Below are 5,395 nucleotides of genomic sequence, written 5' to 3' on the forward strand. Positions count from 1 at the left end.
TCACGCATGTAGTGGCAGGTGTCAGAATTCCCTTCCTTTTTTTTTTTTCTTTTTTAACTTTATGTGTATATTTTGAGAGAGAGAGAGGGATGGACAGGCAGAGGGAGAGAGAGAGAGAGAGAGAGAGAGAGAGAGAGAGAGAATCCTAAGCAGGCTCCACACCATCAGTGCAGAGCCCGACACAGGGCTCTATCCCACAAACCATGAGACCACGCCCCAAGCCAAGATCCAGGGTCGGACACTCAACCAACTGAGCCACCCAGGTGCCCCAGAACTTCCTCCCTTTTAAGGCTGAGTTATATTCCCTTGAATGTGTCTGCTACATTTTGTTTATCCATTTGTCCATCAATGGACACTTGGGTTGTTTCTGCCCTTGGCTGTTGTGGATAGTGCTGCCATGAACACGGGTGTGCAAATCTCTCTTCAATACTCTGCTTTCAGTCCTTTGGGGTATATACCCAGAAGAGAACTGCTGGATCAGATGCTGATTTTCTGTTTAATTTTTTGAGGACCTGCCATCCTCTTTTCCTTAGGAACCGCACAATTCTACGTGCCCATCAGCAATGCACGAGAGTTCCGATTTCTCCATATGTGCACTCACACTTGTTATTTTCCATTTTTCAATAGGAGCCATCCTAATAGGTGTGAGGCAGTCAGTATCTCATCACGGTTTTGATTTGCACTTCCCTGATGATGAATGATGTTGAGCATCTTTGCGTGTGCTTCTTGACCGTCTGTTTATCTTCTCTGGAGACGTGTCTGTCCAGGTCCTTTGCCCATTTGGGAATCAGGTTGTTTTTTGTTGTTGAGTTGTAGGAACGCATCATACAGTCTAGACATTAGCTCCTTATCAGATACACGATTTGCAGGTATTTTCACCCATTCCATGGGTGTTGCCTTTTCACTCTGTTTATTGTGTCCTTTGATGTACGGAAGTTTGTTTGTTTACTTTGACGTGGTCCAGTTTATTTCATGTTACTTTTGCCTGCTCTGCTTTTGGTGTCACAGCCAAGAAATCGTTGCCAAATCATGGCGCTTCTCTGCTATGCTTTCTTTGAGGAATTCTGTAGTGTTCGCTCTGGTATTTAGGCCTTTGATCCATTTTGAGTTGATTTTTGTGTATGGTACAGGTGAGGGTCTCACTTCATTCTTTTCCATGTGGACATCCAGTTTTCTCAAGAGCATTTGTAGGAGACTGCTCCCCCCCTCAACACTGAATGGTCTTGGCATCTTTGTCAAAATCGTTTCATACGTACTGATAGACGTGAGGGTTTATTTCTGGGCTCTCTGTTCTTCACCACTTGTATTTATGCTGGTACCTCAAACTATGCTAGTATTTTTATTACCATAGTTTTATAATGAAGTTTGAAGTCAGGAAATGCCAAACTTCTAGCTTTGTTCTTCCTTTTCAAGATTGCTTTGCCTATTCATGGGAGTCCTTATGACTTTTAGGATAGATTTTCCTTTTTCTGCAAAAAAAACCCAAAACCAAAAACAAAAAACAAAAACACCACGCCAAAACAACATCAACAAAATGCCATTGGGATTTTGATGGCGATTACACGTAGATTGCTTTGGGTTTTATTGACAACAATATTAAGTCTTTCAATCTCTGAACACATGGGAAGCCTTTCCATTTATTTGCATCTTTAAAAAGTTCTCTCGGGGTTCCTGGGTGGCTTAGTCGGTTGTGCATCCAACTTCGGCTCAGGTCGTGATCTCACAGCTTGTGGGTTCGAGCCCTGCATCGGGCTCTGTGCTGACAGTCCAGAGCCTGGAGCCTGCCTCTCTCTCTGTGCCCCTCCCCTCCTCATGCTTTGTCTCTTTCTCCTTCAAAAGTGAATAAACATTAAAAATAACAACAACAATAATAATAATAATAAAGTTCTCTCAGCAGGTTTACTGTAGCTTTCAATATACAGGTCTTTCACCTCCTTGGTTAAGTTTATCCCTAAGTATTTTATTCTTTTGGATGCTACTTTTTTTTTTTTTTTTTTAGTGTTTCTTTATTTTTGAGACAGAGAGAGAGAGCATGAGCAGGGGAGGGGCAGAGAGAGAGAATCCGAAGCAGGCTCCGTACTATCAGCACAGAGCCCGACATGGGGCTCGAACTCAGAAACCGCGAGCTCACAACCTCCACTGAAGTTGGACGCTTAACTGACTGAGCCACCCAGGCACCCCTGTTTTTGATGCTATTGTAAACAGAATATTTAACATTTTGTTTTAGGATTGTTCATCGGTAGTGTTTAGAAATACAGCTAATTTTCACGTTTGGGTTTTGTATCCTGCAACATTGCTGAATTTATTTATGGCTGCTAACAGTTTTCTTGTGGAGTTTCTGGGGTTTTCCGGGCATAAGATCAACCGAGATCATTTTACTTCTTTCTTTCTGATTTGCATACCTTTGGCTTCTTTTCCTTGTCCTAATTCATCTGGCTAGAGCTTCCAATGCTACGTGAAGTAAAAGAGGCGAGCAGAGGTATCTTTGTCTTGCTCTTGACTTTGAAGGAAAAACTTTCAGTCTTCCACCATCGCATGGGATGGTAACTCTGGGTTTTTCATACATGACTTTCATACGTGACCGGTAGTTTCTTCCTGTTCCTAGTTTGGTGAGAGTTTTTATGATGAACGGGTGTTGAATTTTGCCACATTCTTTTTCTGTATCAGCCGCGATGTCCATGTGGTACTTTTCTCTTCGTTATGTTAATGCTGGTGTCTTGCGTTGGTCGGTTTTTGTGCCTTGAACCCTTGCTGCATCTTAGCAGTAAATCCTACTTGGTCATGGCGCTTGTGGAGCTCTCCGGATCCTGCCGAATTCTGTTTGCCAGTGTTTTGTTGAGCCTTCTGACGGAGTCACTCTTTGGAGACATTGGTCTCCAGTGTTCGTGTCATGACTTGCTTGGCTTTGCTTTCCAAGGTAATGTCAGCCTCATGCAACGCAAGTATTCCCTCCTCTTCCATTATTATTATTATTATTTTAGAAGAATTTGAGGAGGATTGGTGTTAATTCTGATTTTTGTCGAGTCTTTCTCTCTCTCTCTCTTTTATTTTTTGCTCTTAGTCAGTCTGGCTTAAAGGTTTGTCAATTCTGCTGATCTTTTGGAAGACTCAACTCTTGGTTTTGTTAAAACCTACCCTTGTATTTCTTCTCTTTCTTTTGTTTATCTCTGCTGTGACATTGCGATGACCTTCCTTCTGCTAGCTTTGGGTTTTGTTTGTTCCTCTGTAGTTCCTCGAGGTGTCAAGTTAGACTGTTGATTGGAGACCTTCCTTGTTGTTTGAACATAAGCACTTCCAGCTGTAAATGCCCCTTGTACCCTGCTTTCTTTACATCCCCTGGATTTTGATACGTTGCCTTTTCCTTTCCATTTGTCTCAAGATACTTGCTGATTTCTCTTGTGATTTCTTCTTTGACCCGTTGGTTGTTGGAGGCTGTGTATGGTTTGGGGCACCTGGGTGGCTCAGTCAGTTGAGTGTCTCTCTCTCTTTTTTTTTTTTAATATAATTTATTGCCAAACTGGCTTACATACAACACCCAGTGCTCATCCCAACAAGCGCCCTCCTTAATGCCCATCACCCATTTAGCCCATCCCCCCACCCACCTCCCCTCCAGCAACCTTCAGTTTGTTCCCTGAATATAAGAGTCTCTTATGGGGGCACCTGGGTGGCTCAGTCAGTCGAGGGACTGACTTCGGCTCACGTCATGATCTCACGGTTCGTGAGTTCGAGCCCCACATTGGGCTTTGTGCTGACAGCTTGGAGCCTGGAACCTGCTTCAGATTCTGTGCCTCCCTCTTTCCCTGTCCCTCCCCCACTCATGCTCTGTCTCTCCAAAAATATATAAGCGTTTAAAAAAAAAAAAAAAGAGTGTCTTAAGGTTCAGGTCATGATCTCACAGTCGTGGGTTCAAGCCCCGCGTCAGGCTCTGTGCTTATCAATCTGATGGGTGTCCGAGAGCAGCTACTGTGGGGACGCTGGAAGCAGGGGAATTTTATTCTCCTGAACAGGTTACTGTTTCAGCCAGAATAGAGAGACCAGGTGAGGTTTTAGGCAAGTAACACTGCAGGCACCCTGTGTGCCAGGCTCTGTGCTCAGCACATGGTGTGCGTTACCTTGTTCAGTCTTCCCGCGGCCCCATGAGGCAGGTGCTGTTCCTATACGCCCTTCACCCAGTGAGAAAACTAAGGTTCAGAGAGGTGATGTGATTTGACTGTGGAAACACAATCAGTAGCCACAGTGGCCAGGATATGGCACCTGGAGCTGAGATGGGGGGAAAAAAAAGTCCTAAGCCAAAAGTCCAGCCATGGCTTCCTAGCTTTGTGGCCTTCAGTAGGCCAGTTTGCCTCCCGACCCTCAAGTTTCCACACCTGTAAACAGGGCTGATTCCAGGGGTCTGGCTAGGTAGTTTTCAGACTTGGAAATGCTGCTGACGAAGCCCAGCTTAGAGCTCACTTAGCTCAGAGGTCAGCGCTGTTCACGGGGTGAGTGCTGACTCGGTTGTGTGGGGCAGACACTGCAGGGCATGGCCAGGGATGCTCTGAGTTCTGTTTTCCCCTCCAGGAGGCAACTGCAAGGAAGGGGAGAGGGGCATGGAGAGCCTGTGATCGCTCTCCGGTGGGTGCACTGCTGAGATGGCCTGGCTGAGGCTGAGTAGGCCACGGGGCAGCCAGGAAGGGAGCGGCTGCTCATGGAGGGGGTTGGATTCAGAACTGCTCCTGTTACCCCATGTCGCAGCCCTGGCGATGCAGAGCTGGGACCGGCCTTTGAGGTCATCTCTCTTGGCCTCCTCAACCTCAAGGTGGGGAAACTGAGCCTCTAGAGAGGAGAAATGCATGGCTAAAGCCCCATGGTGACGCTGGGCAGACTGGGGGCCAGAATCCAGCAAAGCAGAAGGGTGTTCAGGCCACTGGAGAGTCATCTCTGTGAGCAGAGGCACAGCTGCCCTTTCAGCACTGTGTCCCTCACTCCTGGTGCATCAGGGGCGCTCAAAAAAGATTTGTTGAGCGTGTGAGGATAGTAGGAAAACACACCCCCAGGGAGTCAGACAGCCTGGAATTTGGTGTCTGCTCTGGGCTAGCTTTACTTCTCTGGGCAAGTTTGCTTCACTTTGCTGAGCCTCGGTTTCCCAAATTGAGGTCACAGACCCAACTGGTAGGTGCCTGAGCAGGGATTGGAACCCAGAGCTGCTAGATTCCAGGCCTGATTTATCACTATACCTTCCTGATTCTTTTATATACTTGTTTCCCCTTCCTTCCTTCCTTCCTTCCTTCCTTCCTTCCTTCCTTCTTTTTCTTTCTTTCTCTTTCTTTCTTTCTTTTTTTCTTTCTTCCTTCCTCCCTCCCTCTCTCTCTTTCTTTCTTTCTTTCTTTCTTTCTTTCTTTCTTTCTTTCTTTCT

This window comes from Panthera uncia, unplaced genomic scaffold (assembly GCF_023721935.1).
Source record: "Panthera uncia isolate 11264 unplaced genomic scaffold, Puncia_PCG_1.0 HiC_scaffold_614, whole genome shotgun sequence".
In the NCBI taxonomy this organism is placed as follows: domain Eukaryota; kingdom Metazoa; phylum Chordata; class Mammalia; order Carnivora; family Felidae; genus Panthera; species Panthera uncia.